Here is a 20,006-nt window from a genome sequence, read left to right as displayed (position 1 = left end):
TAAATTGGAAATTTCTGAGTACACAAATGCATTTTGATACTTTCATTATAACTGGGAATTATTTTAACTACAGAATAATATCAAGTCATAAAGCAAAAATAAAATATAGTAATATAACTAATAGCATTAAGGCATCTTCTAGAACATGTGTGCATGGGGAAACTAACACACATACACAGAGGTTTTGCCTTCCTTCTCGAATATAAATATTTTGCACCATTTTAATTATCATGAGCCTTCTACAGTCTTATGTTGTTATGGGTATTTGTGGTATCTTCTTTCTTCTCCCAAAACTTAGAAATTTTATATTGAATCATAAGTCAGTTAAGTTATATTTACTCACTTTCACCTACCATTTTCTCTTTTCAGAACTTCTACCTTATTAAATTGCTAAAAGCATATTCTTTAGAATTTTCTTTATTGAGAATGTCTCACTTTGAATATATTTGCATTTTGCTCTCATTCTTGAAGAATATTTTTTTCTGACTAAATTGTTGATAATTTTTCTTCTACCATTCAACAGTTTTATTTTTTAAGATTTATTTATTTGAAAGGCATAGCAACATAAAGAAAGAGGTAAAGAAAGATAGCCTCCATCTGCTGATTTTTTTCTCCCCACATGGCTGCAACATCCAGGTCTGAGCCAGGCAGCAGCCAGAAGCCACGAATTTGATCCTGGTCTCCCACATGGGTGCCAAGGGCCCAAGTATTGGGTCCATCTTCTGCTGCCATCCTGGGTACATTTTCAGTGAGCTGGATCAGAAGCAGAGAAGTCAAGATTTAACTCAAATGATGGGGCTGGCTCTGTGATATAGCTGATGAAGCCACCACCTGAAACTGGCATCCCATATGGGCACTGGTTCAAAGCTCGGCTGTTCCACTTCCCATCCAGCTGCCTGCTATCTGCACCTGGGAAAGTGGAGGAAGATGACCCAAGTGCTTGGGCCCCTTCACACATGTGGGGAATCTGGATCTGGAAGCTCCTGTCTTTGGACCAGACCAGCTCTAGCTGTTGTGGCCATTTGGGGATTGAACCAACAGATGGAAGATATTTCTCTCTCTCTCTCTCTCTCTCTCTCTCTCTCTGTATTTCTGCCTTTCAAATAAATAAAGAAAGAAATAGCCCAGCTTTCAGTCTAGTTTTATATCTATATGGGTAATTTGCTATTTCTGCTTTGCTGCCTTGGGAATCTTCTCTTGTTCTTTGGTGTCCTGAAACTGGTTATCACATGATCAAGTATATTTTCATGTATTCAGCTTTGTATTTTTGAACTCTCTGAATCTGCAGATAGGTATTTTCAGCAATTCTGGAATGCTTCAATCATTAAATCTTTTAAAGTGATCTCTGTCTTCTGTGTTTCTTATTTTTATGTCATTTTATTGTTGCTTATTTCTCGAGTCAACATTCAATCCACTGATTTTATTTGCATTATAGACTTACCGGTCTTTATTTTTTAAATTTTTATCATGTTTGTGTTAAGAAATTCCGTTTCTGTTTTTTACCGATGTAGTGGTCTCATCTTCCCTGTTCATACATCCAATCCAAGCCTCTATTGTATTTATGGTCCATTCTCTGTTTTCCTTCATGGTTTCAGTCACAGAGCCTTAGTTTTCTTATGTGTAGCTTTTTTGTTTTTAGCTTCTTTCTTTTCTTTGTTTTATGTGTGATCTCACATGTGCAGAATGTTATCTATGAAAGTTCTTTGAGCCCAGATTTGAAGTTCTATTCTTGAAGTTTTTTTCCTCTATTAGTCACACATACACGTACACACACACACACACAGAGGCAGATGTATATATCTAAAAGATATATTTATTGTGTTTAAAGGCAGAGTTAGAGAGAGAGGGATAGACAGCGTTCTTTCACCTACCAGATCACTCACCAAATGGCCACAGTGTCTACAGCCGGAAGCTTCAGCTGGGACTCTCATGTGGGTGGCAGGGGCCCAAGCACTTGAGCTCCTTTCACAACTTTCTCACATGCATTAAATGGGAGCTGGATCAGAAGTGAAGTAGCCAAGACTCAAACAGGTGCCCATATGGGATGCCTGTGTCTCAGGTGTCCACTTAACCTGCTACACCATAACACTGTCCCCATCTACCAGCCACTTTTAAACTGCATGATTTGCTTTAGATTTTTCACCAAATATCATGAATTCATTCAAATAAGGTTATAATAAAGATTCATTTGATTTTATGATTCTTAGGGGTTTTTTGGTTTGTTTTCTCAAGGCAGCACTATGGAAAAAATTGCATATTTCCTTTCAGATCCTATTGACCTGCAAGATTTATTTCTATTTTAGCAGATAAAAATATCTTTTGCTATAGTTTCACTATTCTTGAGGTTTATCTCCTGCATTCTGCTTCTCATGAAGTAGTCAAAATGGAAACTCAAGCATTTGAACATTTGGTGGAAATTTGAAAGCTGCATTTGGTGAACTCTCTCATGGCTGCTGTCTTAATTTGATCTTAGTCTTCAGATGTCCTTCTGTCATGCCAGATCAAAGAGTGTTATAAAGCACCTACATATGTGTGTATGCTTAATTGCACCTTAACTGTTTTTATTTTTTTTTTTCATTGGGAAGTTTACTCTGGCTATACAGATTCAATGGGTTGACTTGAAGCAGAAAATCAAGGGTTAGGAGTTTCTGCAGATACTAATACTTGATTTTTCCCATTTTACAGACAGTGTAAATGGTTATATTTTTCTCTTTGGACTCAGTAACTGACACCTGATAAAACAGTTTTCGACATTTACCTACTTATACAGCTCTCTGATGCTTTGCTTCCGTAATTATGATATGTTTGTTACTTCTTTATCTTCCCTGAAGCTAACTATTTATCACATTAGTCTTTCTAAACCATTAAGCCCTTACAGCAGAGAAAATGGGTATGAGCTTTGTCTGGCGCTGCCTTTGAAGTAAATTTTAAAAACATATAGATGTAGTTTGTGTTCCCCTTCTAATATGTTAGGTTCCTTAAACCTACATTATGGATTTTACTGCCTTTGAGATTCTTATATTTAGCATCAGTACATAATATATAATTAAGGGGGCAATTCACAAAATGCCCATTCAGGCTCTCTATTGAGTTACCCCTTACAGAATTTGGAATGTGGAACCAAAATTGGATAGCACATCTACAAAAATCTTTTCTTGTCTTTACTTATGTAAAAGGTGGGGCATCTACCAGCATTTTCTGGAATAAGCATTTCAAACATTTGTGTTAACTAAGTTTGGATGCTGGTACTTTCATACTGGTTTAAATAAGTGAGATTTATTTGTATAAAAAGTATTACAGTATTCATATGCTAGTATTTTTAATATAAAATTCCATTTGGTTTTAGTTTACAGTGCTACACATGCTATTTTCCCATTTTTTCAAAAAGGCAAAGTGAAAGTTCCATTAAAATATTCAATTCATAAAGATTTCAAATATAAACTTGAATTTATGAGTACTGAGTTCATTTTCATAAGATGTTTTGTTTTTTAATTTTTCCCAATAGGCTGTTTTTCCCAAATATTTGTCATGTACTTGATCCATTTCAAGGAGCTGAACTCTTTGCATTGCTTACTTTCAATATTTCCACTACTCCTGATACCCAATGGCTAAGCCAAAGAGTTAATAGTGACATATTAAGCAAAAGAAACTATTTTACTCAGATAAAATTGAATTTATCAACTTAAATGAGATATTTTAGGAAGCTTTTATGCATCACAGGATGCAATATCAGGCCACAGAAAATTCTAACTTTTCATAATCCTTTCATCACAGGAGATATATGATCCCATTTCACCTGCCTGTCATATGGACTCCTTGAGCATGGAGTCGATATTTTCTAACTTTTTGATCCATTTGTTTACAAAAAATTACAGTACTAAGTCAGTTTTGGTTCAAAATTCCTTAGTTATGAACTAAGTATGATGAAACTTCTAAGCATCATTACCAAAGCCATGATAGAATTCTTCAGCCATTAGTTTAATAATAAATTTGGCAAAATCTAGAATGATCACTGACAGTTAAAGTCCTCAACTGTCTATGCTGCATAAAAATTATTGTTTAATATAAAATTTAATAAAGTATTTGCTTATAAAATAAATGAATACTAATATTTCTACATGTGTGTTGAAAATGCTAATATTAGCCCAGTTGGTTGTAAAATAAGATTGACGTGAATATAAGCACAGCTACCAGGTTCTAAATCATTAAAATTGCACAGTATGTTGTGGTATTATGTTAAGAGAAACAAAGTATAATTGTTTTTCTTTAGGAATATCTGCTATTCTCAGAATGTAGAAACGTTGCAGAATGAAAAAAATCACCAGTTCTCAAACTTTATTCTCAGGATCCCTTCACTTTTTAAAGTGTATTAAGGACTCCAAAGAGATTTGTTCATATATTTTCTCTAATGATATTTATAGTATTGTAAATTATAATTCACTTTTTAAAACATAATTTTCTTTTAACATTAATAATATACTTAGTATTTGTATCATATGAGGTATATTTTTACAAATAATTTAATTTTCAAAACAAAAATCAACATGAAAGGAAGGAGGCATTGCATTGTTTGCTAACTTCTTTAATGTCTGACTCAATAGAAGAGTCTTGGAGGCTCAGATCTACTTCTGTACTCATTCTGTTTGGGTTTTAAACATCACATCGCCTATGGAAATTTTCACTGTACATTCTTGACAGGAGAACTGCAAGACAAATCATGTCTTAGTATCATTAGGAAAGTAATTATTACACTGTAGTTCTGAGAATCCCCAAGAGACCCCAGGAGACACCCCCCCCCAACACAGTTTAAAACCTACTCACTTTATAATGTAAATAATAATGTAAAACACCATTTTCTCCCATGAGGCTACAGGATGCCAGGGTAATCCTGCCATTCTGGGGTGGGCTTAACTGATCTCAATTGGCTTACTCATGTGTTTGACGTCAACTCTCGGGTTATTCAGAGCCTGGGTGTTCCAGGATGGCCTTGATTAAGATCCTTAGGTCCTTTCCATGTGACACTATGTGTCTAGTCAAGTAGCCCAGGTCTGTTCCCATGGCAGTGAGAGTAGGGTTCCAGGAGGGAGAATTGAAACAAGAAAGGATTAACGTTCTGAACTTAGAATTGCACATTATCAGTTATATTGCATTCTTTTGCCCAAAATATGTAAAATAGCCTAACTTCATGTGTGAAAAACAGACTCTACCACTTGATGAGAGTTACTAAAGTCATATTGAAAATGGGGTTCATACAGAGAGAAATGAAAAATACTTGACATTTTGTCAATCTACTGTACATCTTAGATTCCCAATAGGAACACATGTAAAATTGTTTCTTTGCCACATCTTCAATTGTTTTTTTTTATTTTTTATTTTATTTTTGACAGGCAGAGTGGACAGTGAGAGAGAGAGAGAGAGAGAGAGAGAGAAAGGTCTTCCTTTTGCCATTGGTTCACCCTCCAATGGCCGCCGCGGCCTGCGTGCTACAGCCGGCGCATTGCGCTGATCTGAAGCCAGGAGCCAGGTGCTTCTCCTGGTCTCCCATGGGGTGCAGGGACCAAGCACTTGGGCCATCCTCCACTGCACTCCCTGGCCACAGCAGAGAGCTGGCCTGGAAGAGGGGCAACCGGGACAGAATCCGGCGCCCCAACCTGGACTAGAACCCGGTGTGCCGGCGCCGCAAGGCGGAGGATTAGCCTATTGAGCCGCGGCGTCGGCCTCAATTGTTTTGATAACTCTGTCAGGTGAGGAATCTTTTTTTCTGCCAAGGACAATTTGGATAGTTATAAAGTCATCTGTGGGCCATGCAAAATTATCAACTTAAAATTGATCTTCTGCTTTGATTTATTAAATTTCAGTTTATACCTACAGTTGCTTTGGAAGGGACATACCAAATAATTCATGGACTTATTTTAGTTCACTGGCTGGATGTTTCCCACCCTGATAGTACTGCCATAGAAAATTTGTTAGTTTTGACCCTACACTGTAAATATTCAACTATAATCAGAGCCTCACATATCACCAGGCACTGGAAAACAGGCTTACACTAAATAAAATCTATGAAACACTGCACTTAATGACAATTTTGCTAATTTCTTAAATTATGATGATAAATATAGTTATTAGCTGAACTGTTAATCATATATGTAAAACATAATCAGCAAGATCTTTCAAAATTCTCAAGTTATTTTAAGGGTATCATGGACATACATTCAAAAATTCACTTTCAGAGAGACCAGAAATAGACATATTTTAAAACGCATTTCCTCCTTAAAGCAGATGTATTGGAACAACATTCTATTGGTCTCTGATTATCAAAACAGATTATTATAGCTCAGATAAAGATGAAATTACTTTAAGCTGTTAGAGCTCTGTCTAATGATAAGAGGTTTTAGGTTTTTTCCTTTTCAAAATGGACAGCTAATGCTTAAAGCATGAGTACTGCATCTCTCATCATCATCTGAAAGATAATCATACCATTAAGCAGGAATAACAATTTTACTGCTTCTGAGTTAGATATTGCATGCCCAAATGAACAATCATATAGGCAATGTAAATGAAGGATGTAGTCCTGTGGTAGAAGGTCAAGAAATTGGGAGGAAGAAGGATTTTAGGGAATTGGGAAGAGTCTTCCCCTATATTTTGAATAACTGTTACTTAGGTCCAATGAATAAAATCTGAGAATGAGATCCCATTGTTACTTTGCACTCCAGTTTTAAAAATAAAATAAATATACAGATATTTCTGAAATACTTTGTATTTCACACAATATGTGGCCAAACACTGTCAGAACCTGGATTCTTCGATTGGCTATATTTATGAAACTTATATCATTTGAACATTGCAGATATTGCAATAAAATTTCCATTTTAGGCCTTTTCCAATTGGTATATTGTCTTGTTATTGATGTTGTTATATTTTTGTATATTCATAATTTTGTCCCTTCTCTCCCTTTAAAAATCTATGTAATCTTCTCTGCCCTTACATTAAAATGTAGAAATAACTTAAGCAGATTTAATTCATATGAACTCTATTGTTAATATTTTTTAAAAGCACTCAAATTGCACACTGATCATTTTATAAGCCATTTCCTTTGGTATAGCACACTGTGACACCAAAGATAACATGGAGGTGAATCTGCTAGTCTTCAGATGAAGACTGTTTGGACATCTTACCACACTAATACAATTCTAATGTCCAAGATGCAAGCACTTCATACATGATGCTGAAATCCAAATCAATTACATGTAGTACTCAGTAAAAAAGCATCAATTGGGGAGAACAACCAACTGTGATAGACTCAATTCAAACTAGAAAATTGATCTCAAATGTGACACAAAGTTGCTATATTAGGTAATTAAGATTGATACTTTTGTTGGTGACTGAATTTAACAGCTACATTAAACTCTATGATCCAAAAGGACAAATTTGTATCTTTTCAAAAGTACTGTATAAAAGTCAGGAATCTTCACCTTCTCTTTGTCCTCTTGATAACCAATTAGATCAGTCACTTGAACCCTCTGGCATTGATTTTGTTTTTTTTTTTCTTTTGCATTGAGTTCTGATTGGAGTAATCTTCACATTTTTTCTAGCTATTATCTATGATAATCAGTTTGTTTTTTTGTAATTATGCTTTGACCACTGAGTAAACAAAAACTATTTTCCTCTATATTATATTACCACTAATATTCTATTGTTTGGCAATGCACAAATATTTTCTGTATCTCATCAATCTATAGTCTTGACTCTATAACCATCTTTTAAACAGTATCAACTCAATGTTTTATACCTAACAATTGGCTCAACAAGTACTTGATACCATTGGCCTTTTTCACTATCTTTATTGTTTGTGTGTGATGCCATTGAATGTTTTCATTTAATGTGTATTATCCTGATAATCAAGTCTGTAAAGGTACTCACACTAACATTAAGACATATGCAAGTCTCATATATGGAGAGTAAAGTGATGATCCCTGAAATGAACTGCTGTCCCTTTTATTCCACAATCATACTGATCCCACTTTTAGTATCATTCTAGAGATGTAAGCACCTTACTAATTTCTTAGATGCAATCTTTCTCTTCATGAGTGGACATAAAATTTTAAGATATAAAAACTCAGGTACAATTTTTATTATACTTTGCAGGTGTCTCTTAGCAGTTATGTAAATATGGGCAAATTACTTGAATCTCTGAACCTCCTCTGTCTTTTTATTTTTAGATTTTTTGGTAAAATGCACATGACTTCAACCTATTGCTATATCTTTTCTCTCTTTCTTTACAACTGGTTGTCAAATATAGGAAAATCAATTTGTTGTGTTTTTCCTTGATATTCAATGTTCTCTTTTAAGTGGATACAATAAACACTTGGACAAGTTCATTGATTCTTGAAGTTAAGAAATTTGGTGATTGTCATTAAATGGTTGTTTGTATACTGTCTATCCAAATGCAAGTTGTATACAATTCAAATTAACCTGTAGACACTTTCTATTCCATAATCATTATAGTTTCACTGTTCTGTTTAATGGTAATGAGCATTACACATTCATCAATAAATAAAGAGAAAACTCTAAGCCAGAGTCTAATTGCAATACATCTATCTTGTAAAGTTCCTCATTAAGTGAACCTATAAAGCACCATCACTAATATCACAGACAACAATATAAAATCAGACAAATGACTCCCTATTCACCAAAGAAAATTAATCTTAAAATGATAATAAATTAATTTATAATCCTCAAGAAATAAAGAAGCAGGTTGTCCCCTCTACTTTTCTTTTTATAAGAACCAGCCTCCTGACATTTCTTAAGGCAGGGAATTGTTTGCCAGAAGCTGAAGGGGAAATCTGTATTCCCACACTGGTTAAAGATTTGATTGTGTTGGGTTTTATCAGGCTAGATCATTGTCCAAGTATCTGAAAAGCAATTTGTATGTATTTAAGTAGGCTATTTAAGAAGCATGTTAGAATAAGTAGCATATCAGCAACATTTCCATTATAGAGGTTCTTGTAAGTGGTGGCAGATCCACTCCTATGCTTAAAGTAGTTGCCTGCTGACTTTTACTCCTTTGTTTCCTGTGTGGCTCACCCTACTTTTCAACTCTGTCGCTGTTGACATGAAATTGATATATATACTTACCTTAATCTAGGACAAGTTCTGCCAGGGATAGAAACATTTTCCAATCTATTGAGTTATTGAGTTTAGGACTGTTTTATTCTAATGCTGAACAAATAGAACTGTGGGGTACCATGGATGTAAAAATCTTATAAAAGGACAAAGTCATTCAGTTCTATATTACTTATGACAAACAGTAATAAAAATAAGACATGTAAGTTAAATTTTGTGTTAAGAAAGTGTAGCATACTTTTTATCACATATGATCCTAACTTAATTTCACCAATACATTTGGTTTACATGCAGCTCTGGAAATTCAGAAAATGTAGAATTTCTGTAAGTTCTGAAATGGAAATGTGAATTAAATGGAAGCAGTTTATTCAGCTGATGTTAGGGTAACAAATTGAACTGACATACTACTTTTGTGTTTACCAAGTTCTAGTTATTCTATCTCAATCAAAACTACAACAGAGCCAGATGTTAATGTTACAGCTACAAATTAAGATAGTGAGGCTTAAGACCATGCTTCAGACCACAGGGCCAAAGTAGAAAATTCAGATCTATGGAGCTTCCACATTATCTCTCTAATGCAGATGCAGAGTGGAGACATTATTTAAAATCCAGTTTTTAAGAATGAATAGGATTTATTTAATAGTCAAGGAGAAAGAAATTCTAGGCACAGAAAACAATGGAAACAAAGAAAGGTGATGGAGTGAAGGGTGTAGTTTGGGAAGCAAGTAGGTCTTTGTAGCTGTAATATTTGTCTAGAATGGAATCCCTGCAAAATTAACTGGAAGAGTAGGCTGGATCCAAGATGTAGCATATGAAATGACAAGCAGCTATAAAACATTGAATGCTTCACATAAACAAATTGAATAGATCATATCTTTGCAAAGATAGCTCTAGCAACTTGGAGACTGAATGGAAGGAATGAGTAGGTTTTGGCATGGCAATGAATTAAAACCCCATTTTAGGGCTGGCTCCGCAGCTCAATAGGCTAATCCTCCGCCTGCAGTGCCAGCACACCGGGTTCTAGTCCCAGTCGGGGTGCCAGATTCTGTCCCGGGTGCTCCTCTTCCAGTCCAGCTCTCTGCTGTGGCCCAGGAGGGCAGTGGAGGATGGCCCAAGTGCTTGGGCCCTGCACCCACATGGGAGACCAGGAGAAGCACCTGGCTCCTGCCTTCAGATCAGCACAGTGTGCAGCTGCAGCAGCCATTGGAGGGTGAACCAATGGAGAAGGAAGAACTTTCTCTCTGTCTCTCTCTCTCTCACTGTCTACTCAGCCTGTAAAAAAAAAAAAAAATTAAGGATACTGGCAAAATATGATCACATTCTGAGAAAATTATATTAGTCGTGGACCAGGGCTTCTTACTATGACTAACCTGTCACACCGATTTATTCTAGAATACTTCAAAGATAAGGTGTGAAATTTTTAGAAAGCACTTGTCCCTGTGTATCACAAATAGTGATCCTCCAAAAATCATTTTTATATTATTTTGGCAAGAAGAATTAATGAAATCCTTTAGCAAATATGAGTTGAAGCTTTCCAGGAATTCCCTGAAGCAGTAGGAATACTGCTGTGAACAAAAGATAAAGTACTTGCTCTCAAGGAACTTGCACTCTAGAGTAGTGAAATGATTCTGCAAATGTATTTTGGTAAAATTATTGAAAAAAAGTGTCAGAGATGTTTCTGAAATAGAACTGACTTGACATACTGCATTGTGATATGGGGAGTGTCCTAAGTGAAAGTGACAGGGGAAGCTTTCAGCATTTGCTGAGATTGCTACCCCAGTTAAAACATAGGGCACTGTATTGTTTTCTTCTTCAAAATAAGAAAACAAGGTGGGCATTTGGTGCATCCCATATCACAGTACCTGAGATCCAGTCCTAGCTACATTTCAATTCCAGTTTCCGGATAATGTACACCCTGGGAGGCAGGAGGTGAGGCCTCAGGAGTTGAGTCCTTCCACCCACATGAAAAACCCAGATTGAGTTCCTGGTTCCTGGATTTGGCCTGGTCCAGCCCTGGCTATTACACAGGCATTAATAAGTGAATCAGTAAATAAAATATCTTTATCTGTCTGTTTCTCTTATTCTCTTCTGCCTTTCAAAACAAATAATATATTAAAAAAAATAAGAAAGCAGGGGCAAGGGTTGTGGTATGGTAGGTAAAGGTGCCATTTGCAGTGACAGCATCCCACATGGGCACTGGTTCACATCCCAGCAACCCACTTCCAATCCAGCACTCTGATAATGTCCTGAGAAAAACAGAAGAAGATGATCCAAGTACTTGGGCCCCTGCTACACATATGGGAGACCTGGATGAAGCTCCTGGCTCCTGGACTCCACCTGGCCCAGCTGCTGCCATTGCAGCTATCTAGGGGAGTGAACCAGCAGATGGAAGCATTCTCTCTCTCTCTACATCACTCTCTCTCTCCCCACCCCTTTAATGCTTACTTTCAAACACATACATAAAGCATGTATATTTTTTAAAAAAAATACAGACAAGTTAGGGAGAAGGACAGAATACAAATTAGGTTTAGAACATGCTAAGCTACAGCTTACAGATGTCTATATATCCAAATAGAAGTGGCAGGCTAGAGAAAAAGGGATCTATCAGTGTTATACCGCAGGGCAGAAAATTTTGCCTGGGTTATGTTGTGTATACGTAAGTTCAATGATCCAAAAAATGCTGTGCATCCTAATCATGTCCTCGCCAACTTTACTGTTGAAAGTAATACAAGTATTTTGCAGAAAATCCTAACTATAATTCTGTGACTTATTTATAATAAGATTATGATAAATAAATTCCCTTCAGCTTCCCATCTTTGCTATTCATTGACTATATCACCTCTCAGGCAAATTCAAGTGGCAAACCTTGAGTTGCTTGGCTAACTTGTTGGGTTTACAGTTTCCCTTGGGTAAGAACAGTATTAGTTATGCTTCCTTTCTGATTATAGTTCTGCTGAAGAGAGATAATCATTAAACAGAGTATGAGTTGATATTTAATTAAAATTTTAAAAACTCTCCAGTAAGAGACTCTAGTCTTCTTGGGGGAAATATTATATTCATACATGTTTCTTCATCATTTATCTGAGTAGATAGGAGGCATGCAAATTCTGACAAAGTAATGAGTGAAATTGGGGGACATTGGCATAGCTGTTAGGATGTTGATTAAGATGCCAGTATCCTACATTCTACATAGCACCTGGGTTTGATGTCCAGCTCAGGTTCCAGACTCCAGCTTTTTGCTAATGTAGCAATGATAACTCAGTGCAGAGCCTAACTCATACTGAAAACTCTCTGTTGCAACAGGGGTCTTCAAAAAGCTCATGAAAAAAATAGAATTGAAATATAAGTTTATTTTAGTCCAAAAAATTAAAATCCCATGCAGAAGTTTTGTTAGTAACATTTTTGCAAGTTTTCCAAAGATCCCGCTTATATTTTTAATTCAAATTTGTCTTTGCACCAAAATAAATTTATCTTTTAAGTTTCCATTTCCCATGAACCTTTTGAGGTCCCCTTCAATAATATTGGAGGTCATCCATTTGTTATGTTTATTCCTTTGTTCATTAAAATCATCAGATTTTACTATTACTTTAATTAGTTATTTTTAAGGTCTTTTGTCAATGTCAATTATATGAATGACTATCAAAATGTTAAATAAATTGCAGATACTTAAGAAAATTGAAGAGGTAGGGCTGGATATGCCAAATTGAATGATCAAATAATAAAAAATGTCACATTAGTTACATGTAAAAGGAAAATATAGATAAATGAGTTCATGTATTAGAAGTATTACTCATTTCTTGATTATAATATGGATTTTGGGGTTATTTCCTTCCCTAGAGCTTTGAATAAAATGATCTTACTCCCAGCGTCTAGAGTCTCCAGGTACCAAGTAAAACTTCCCTCACATTTTTACATAAAATATAGCAAACAGAATAGAAAAATAGTGTCTTATAGTTAGAAACATTTCCCTTGAAGTTCCAATAATATTAAAAAGATGCTTTGTCTGTGTCTTCAAACACTAAATTCATCCAATAAGTTGTATTAAAAATATTGAGAACATTCTCCTAAGCATATGAGGAGACTTTAACAATTTTGTGGAAAATAGAATTAAAAAATAAAAATAGAAAATAGAAACTTTCTCAACATAAACTCCATCAAGTTCAAGACATTTTTATAAGTTTTGAAATCAGTTACTTAGTTTCTCCATAAATAACCAAGGTCCTGCAAATTTAACTATGCCAATGCAATCATTTTTACATTATATACTCAGAAAAATGGGTGCTTTTTTAAGACCAGGAAATAAAAACAAAAGTCAAGAGGAGCTCAGTCAGGATTATGGGATGGAAGTCTAATGATTTCCCACTGAAATTCAGAAAATTGCCTTTGTTTGATGAAAGGGATGAATAGGATCATGCCAGGGTGAAGAAGGACAATCTGGTAAAGTTTTCCCAGGAGTTTTTCTGCAGAACTTTGACTAACTTTCTCAGTACACTCTCATGACAATCAAGCTCTCCAGAAAGTCATAAGCAAAGTGCCTTCTGTATCTTGAAAAGCTATTGACATGACCTTTCCTCCTTACCAGAAGCTTTGCTTTGAGTGTACCACTTCCACTTCTATGGATGTACCACTTCCACTTCTATATAGCCATGGCTTTGATTGTCCTTTGTCTTCAGGATCATCCTGATAAAACCATGTTTCATCTCCAGTTAAAATTCTTGGGAGAAATTCTTGAGGACCTTGATGCCACTTGTTTAAAACTACCCCTTTCAGCCTGCACCACAGCTCACTAGGCTAATCCTCTGCCTGCAGTGCTGGCACCCCAGGTTCTAGTCCCAGTTGGGGCACCGGATTCTCCCAGTTGCTCCTTTTCCAGTCCAGCTCTCTGCTGTGGCCCAGGAGGGCAGTGGAGGATGGCCCAAGTGCTTGGGCCCTGCACCTGCATGGGAGACCAGGAGGAAGCACCTGGCTCCTGGCTTCGGATCGGTGCAGCATGCTGGCCTTAGCATGCCGGCCTTAGCAGCCATCGGGGGGTGAACCAATGGAAGGAAGACCTTTCTCTCTGTCTCTCTCTCTCTCACTGTCTAACTCTGCCTGTCAAAAAACAAACAAACAAACAAACAAAAAAACTATCCATTTCTGCAACTGAGCATGGTGTGATCCTTTTGGCATCTATCAAGAAAAAAAGTCTGTCCCACCCTAATTTATCAGTTAGAATTGTATAAGCTGAACCAATTAAGATAACCTTTGGAACTGGATGTTGTTTCTGCTGTTAATTGTCCATCCTCTTCAATTAGGGCACATGCAAATTAATTTTTCCCTTGAAAATTGATTTGGATGGTCTGCCACTCTTGGCTTCATCTTCTACATCAACTCATTAGTTTTTAAAATGAGTTTGTAAATTACAGCAAACTTTAGTCCCCACCAAACTTTAGTAAAACATCAGGATTTTAACCATTCTTCCTTCCAAGTTTCACAATAAGTTAGGCTTTCCTTCTTCCTTCAGTTTCAGCAGGACTCATGTTTTTAACATAGAGGCTGATTTCTTTTCTTTTCTTTTTTTTTCTTTTTTTTTTCTTTTCTTTTTTTTTTTTTTTTTACATGCAGAGTTAGACAGTGAGAGAGAAAGACAGAGAGAAAGGTCTTCCTTCCATTGGTTCACCTCCCAAATGGCTGTTATGGCCGGTGTGCTGCGCTGATCTGAAGCCAGGAGCTAGGTGCTTCCTCCTGGTCTCCCATGAGGGTGCAGGGCCCAAGCACTTGGGCCATCCTCCACTGCCTTCCAGGGCCACAGCAGAGAGCTGGACTGGAAGAGGAGTTACTGGGACTAGAACCGGCACCCATATGAGATGCCGCAGGTAGAGGATTAGCCAAGTGAGCCGCGATGCCAGCTGAAGCTGTTTTTTAAATGATGTCAAATCCTTTGTGCCTCAAACCAGATCCTGTTCAAACATGTTAAAGCAAGTTGGTACAAGCTCATTTGTGAAAAGTTTTGAAATGCATTTGGGGCCAGTGCCATGGCCCACTTGGTTAATCCTCCACCTGTGGTGCCGGCATTTCATATGGGTGCTGGTTCTAGTCCCTGTTGCTCCTCCTCCAGTTCAGGTCTCTGCTGTGGCCCAGGAGGGCAGTGGACAATGACCCAAGTGCTTGGGCCCCTGCACCTGCTTGGGAGACCAGGAGGAAGCACTTGGCTCCTGACTTCAGATCAGTGTAGCTCTGGACGTGGTGGCCATTTGAGAGGTGAACCAATGGAAGGAGGACCTTTCTCTCTGTCTCTCTCTGTCACTGTCTAATTCTATCTGTCAAATAAATAAATAAATAAAAAGAAATGAATTCACTGATTTTTCATAACCCATTTCTGTGAAGACTCCTTATACAAGATCCTAATTCTTTGCTTTCAATGAGCCCAGAGTTTATCAGGAAAAAGAAACATGTAAAGAAATTAATGTAAGAAAGTGTTAAGGTGATATGAAGAACACAAGTTTATAACCACACTGTTGCCTCTGCCCCTCCCCATGAAAGGACTGATCACCTTTATCTACTGGAGAGGACAAATCAGGCATAGTTTCATAGTGGGAGCATTAGCTCAGTGCTAAGATGAGCAGTTCGCAGTATCTGGGCAGACATATAGCATGGTGTTGGGGATGGAGTGCTGTCAACTGCCAGGGCAAGAGAAGGTGTCGGGAGTTAATAAATGTGAAAGATTTTGAACTTTGCGCCATCTGCAGATGGAATTCTGGAGTGTTTCATACTTGGAAGTGATATGATCAGGTTTGTTTTAAGAAAGACTTCAGATAATGTGTGGCAGAAGGATCTGAAAGATATAAGATATTCTACAGAGACAGAAATCGATGGAAATGGACACAATGAGAAACAATGACTTGATCAGCCCTTGTCCTGACTGTCAAGGAACAACTTACTACTTTATTCCTTTTAGTATTTTTTTTGTTCATCTTAATACCATTGGTTGAACTCTGTAATTAACACACAATTATTTTTAGGTGTTTAAATTTAACTGAAGAGTGGGAATAAGAGAGGGAGGAGGAGATGTACAGTTTGGCACATGCTTAACAGGACCTACCTCTAACGGTAGAGTTAGAAATGTGCCAGGGGATTCCAATTCAATCCCATCGAGGTGGCATGTACCAATGCCATCTCACTAGTCCAAGTGATCAGTTTCAGTTCATAATTGATCATAATGATATGACTAAGAGTCAAAGGGATCACATAAACAAAACTAGTGTCTGCTAATACTGATAGAATTAAAACGGAGAGAACAATCCAACATGAGAAGTGGGATACACAGCAGACTCATAGAATGGCAGATGTCCTAAACAGTGCTCTGGCCTCAGAATCAGCCCTTAAGGCATTCGGATCCAACTAAAAAGCTCAGGAGAGTATTTCAGGCACAGAAAGCAGACACTGTGGCAAAAAAAAAAAAAAAAAAAAAAAAAACAAAACAAAACAAAACAAAAAACCTAAATGAAAGATCTCTGTGAGTGAGATCCCAGTGGAAAGAACAGGCCATCAAAGAAGGAGGTACCTTTCTCTGAAGGGAGGAGAGAACTTCCATTTTGACCATGGCCTTGTCTAAATAAGATCACAATTGGTGAACTCAAGAGGCTTCCATCGCCCTGGCAACTCATGACAGGAGCCTCAGGTGATTACTGACGGCATAAATAAGAGTGTCAATTATTAAATCAACAATAGGAGTCACTGTGCACTTACTCCCCATGTAGGATCTCTGTCCTTAATGTGTTGTACTATGAGAATTAATGGCATAACTAGTACTCAAACAGTACTTTATACTTTGTGTTTCTGTGTGGGTGCAAACTGTTGAAATCTTTACTTAGTATATACTAAATTGATCTTCTGTATATAAAGATAATTGAAAATGAATCAATGTGAATGGGATGGGAGAGGGAACAGGAGGTGGGATGGTTGCAGGTGGGAGGGAGGTTATGGGGGGGGGGGAAGCTGCTATAATCCAAAAGTTGTACTTTGGAAATTTATATTTATTAAATAAAATTTTTAAAAAAGATAATAAAAAATAACACTAAAATAAAAAAAGTGGGCATCTCAAAAAAAAAAAGAAATTAATAGAATAGTTTTAAAAAGCATGTGTTTCATGCTTTCTTGACCAGATACAATTTCTTTCAAATGCTGGGAAATTTAAATATCTTAGGTCAATCGAGAATGTATAAAATCCAATTATGTTGATTGCAAGTTATTACTGTCTATAATATTTATATTGCTATGAATAATTATTATACATATATAACATTTTTCTAGGAAAAATGAAAAAGCACAATGTAATTTATAACTACTATGTAAAAGTTGTAAAATATGAGTTTAGCCAAGTGAAGTGAATTTTAAAATTAGATCTATGGACAATTAAAATAAAAGACATACTCATGGTCACAGGGCTTTGAAAGATTCTGAATTCATTTATGAATCATAAAATTTCAAATTATGCTTAATATGGTTTCTGTATTACATGTCTTCACATAAATTCCAAAGTGTGGCTAATAATTAAAATGCATAATTTTCCATTAACAAGAATATTTTAGCTGTATGACAATGCCTAATCAGAAGGAAAACACTTTAAATGCATAGTGTCTGATAATCTATATTCTATGCTAATATTTTCCATCATATGAATTTCATAGAAAACCATGTATATTTTAAGACAGACTTCTCTGTTCTGTTACCTTAGGGAGACCCATAGCTTGTTACAACATAAGATTAATTAATTAATTAATTAATTAAAATTAAACAATAGAGTAGCCAATGAAGCATTGATTGAGGAACCAATATTTTGTTTTTGTTTTTTCATAGGCAAAGTGAATTTATTCAAGGGAAATAAATTCTCAGAGGTGACTAAATACCAGCATGCACATAAAGCAAACACATAGCAGAGAGCAAGAATTTAATACAGGCTAGGTTTATATAGCAAGACCCAGGTAAGGGCCGTGAGGTGGGACGGAGCTCCTTGGACAAGAATTCAGGGCATGGGACCAAGCCAACCTAAGAACACAGGGGCTATGTACTTGCTCCATCCATCCTAACTCTGAATATGGATAGGAAGATGGGGCACAGTTTCATTTTGGCTACTTTCTGCTGATATGGGGGGTTGATATGGGGTGGGGTATCTATCTATACTCTGGATCAGATTGATTGAAGAAGAGCAGTATTGCGATGTTCCTGTGTGATGGCTTGGAATGTAGCAGTCACTTGGTCCAGTAAGAACTTTTGAAACCTGTTAATTATACATGGTGGGAATAGAAGCACTAAGATTATGAGGATAAAAGGAGATAATAGAGACATTGTCCATGGCAGAAACTGTTATTGGAAAATGGCGGGGGAGAAATTATTGTTACCTCGGTTCTTTGTCTCACATGGAAAAATTTCCAAGTGGACAGCAAAGAAATTTAAAAGTATTTATTAGAATCAAGGACTTCCATGCAGAACAGCGTGGAGGGGGGCTTCCAAGAGAGGAGAACCCAATGGTGACTGAAGGCATTCTGCTTTAAGTTCAATTTCTGGAGAAAAAATCTTGAACATTCAGATTGGCATTCAGTTACCAGGCAGGGACAAAAACCATCAAAAGACCTCATTTACAATTCTCCATCCTATCTGGCTTGCTAAAGGTGGGATCTCAGGAGGAGCTCCCTTGTTATTCTCATGGTAAATTTGGAGATTTGAAGGAAGGAGAGCAGCCAGTTTGTTCTTGCTAAAGATAAAGTTTTGAGAAGCAAGCAAATATTTTACACCCCAAATTCCGCTGGGATCCCCTGACTATCTATTAACCCATCTGACTGCTCACAAAATGACCTATGAAGTGGGGTTATTTTGGGATTAGCATGTGTTATATGCATGCATTCCCTTCTCTACCACACCCAACTACTGGTGTAAAAGCACCCTTCACCCAAAAAGAGAGGGAAAGTCCGATTCTTTCATTTGTGAGGTCTACTCTCCAGCAGTTTTGAAGGATCTCTGCTGCCAAGGAATTCATCTGGTCCTGGAGGTGAGACACTGCTGCACTTGGCATTTGTCTTTTTTGAGAGTCTGCTGAAATTGCTGGTCTGGCTGCACCTGTCTCAGTTTCTGCCAGGACACCCGACAAGATTAGCAAGGGTGTTGAGTCCCAAATCCCTCTTGACACCCTGGGTTAGAGGGATGGAAAATAGAGATTGTCCCAGTGTATAGCACCAAGGGAGAATAGGAAAGCAAGAGTACAAATCCTTTTCCAGTAAGTGGGAAGATGGATGTACACCTGGCTGCCACAGAGAGAGAACACTCTTGTTTACTGTGTGCAGGCTGACAAGAAGCTGTGGGATGGCATTAGTCTCCCTGCTTCTAGTTGTGGGCTTCCTCATTTCCTCCATCTGCTTATGGAAATCCTGGCTGCTGTCCGGGGTTAGGGCAAAGACTCCTCTGACTTCTTTAAACTGAGTGGTGTTGCAGTAGGGTGAAGACAGGCCTCTGGAGATGATATTGGAATGTGACCCCTTAAAAAAATATATATGAAATGTGGCTCCTTAAAGTTCCCCAGAAGTCCCATCTGGGGTGCCACATAATGTTATCAGAATTTGGGGTACCATACGTTATCACCATTATCACCATATGCTTTTTTTTTTTTTTTTGACAAGCAGAGTGGACAGTGAGAGAGAGAGAGAGACAGAGAGAAAGGTCTTTTCCGTTGGTTCACCCCCCCCCCCATGGCTGCTGCGGCCAGCGCACCCACGCTGATCCGAAGCCAGGAGCCAGGTGCTTCTCCTGGTCTCCCATGGGGTGCAGGGCCCAAGCACTTGGGCCATCCTCCACTGCACTCCCGGGCCACAGCAGAGAGCTGGCCTGGAAGAGGGGCAACCGGGACAGAA

At 37.3% G+C, this 20,006-nt stretch overlaps 1 protein-coding gene across 14 annotated transcripts in view; it reads left to right on the top strand.

Moving 5' to 3' along the window:
- Positions 1-20,006, top strand: part of MGAT4C (MGAT4 family member C) — a 777,011-nt gene that overhangs the window by 696,472 nt on the left and 60,533 nt on the right. The window lies entirely within an intron of this gene.

Source organism: Oryctolagus cuniculus, chromosome 11 (genome assembly GCF_964237555.1).
Source record: "Oryctolagus cuniculus chromosome 11, mOryCun1.1, whole genome shotgun sequence".
NCBI lineage: Eukaryota > Metazoa > Chordata > Mammalia > Lagomorpha > Leporidae > Oryctolagus > Oryctolagus cuniculus.
The sequence above is the reverse complement of the archived record's forward strand: the minus strand, read 5'-3'. Positions and strand labels throughout refer to the sequence as shown.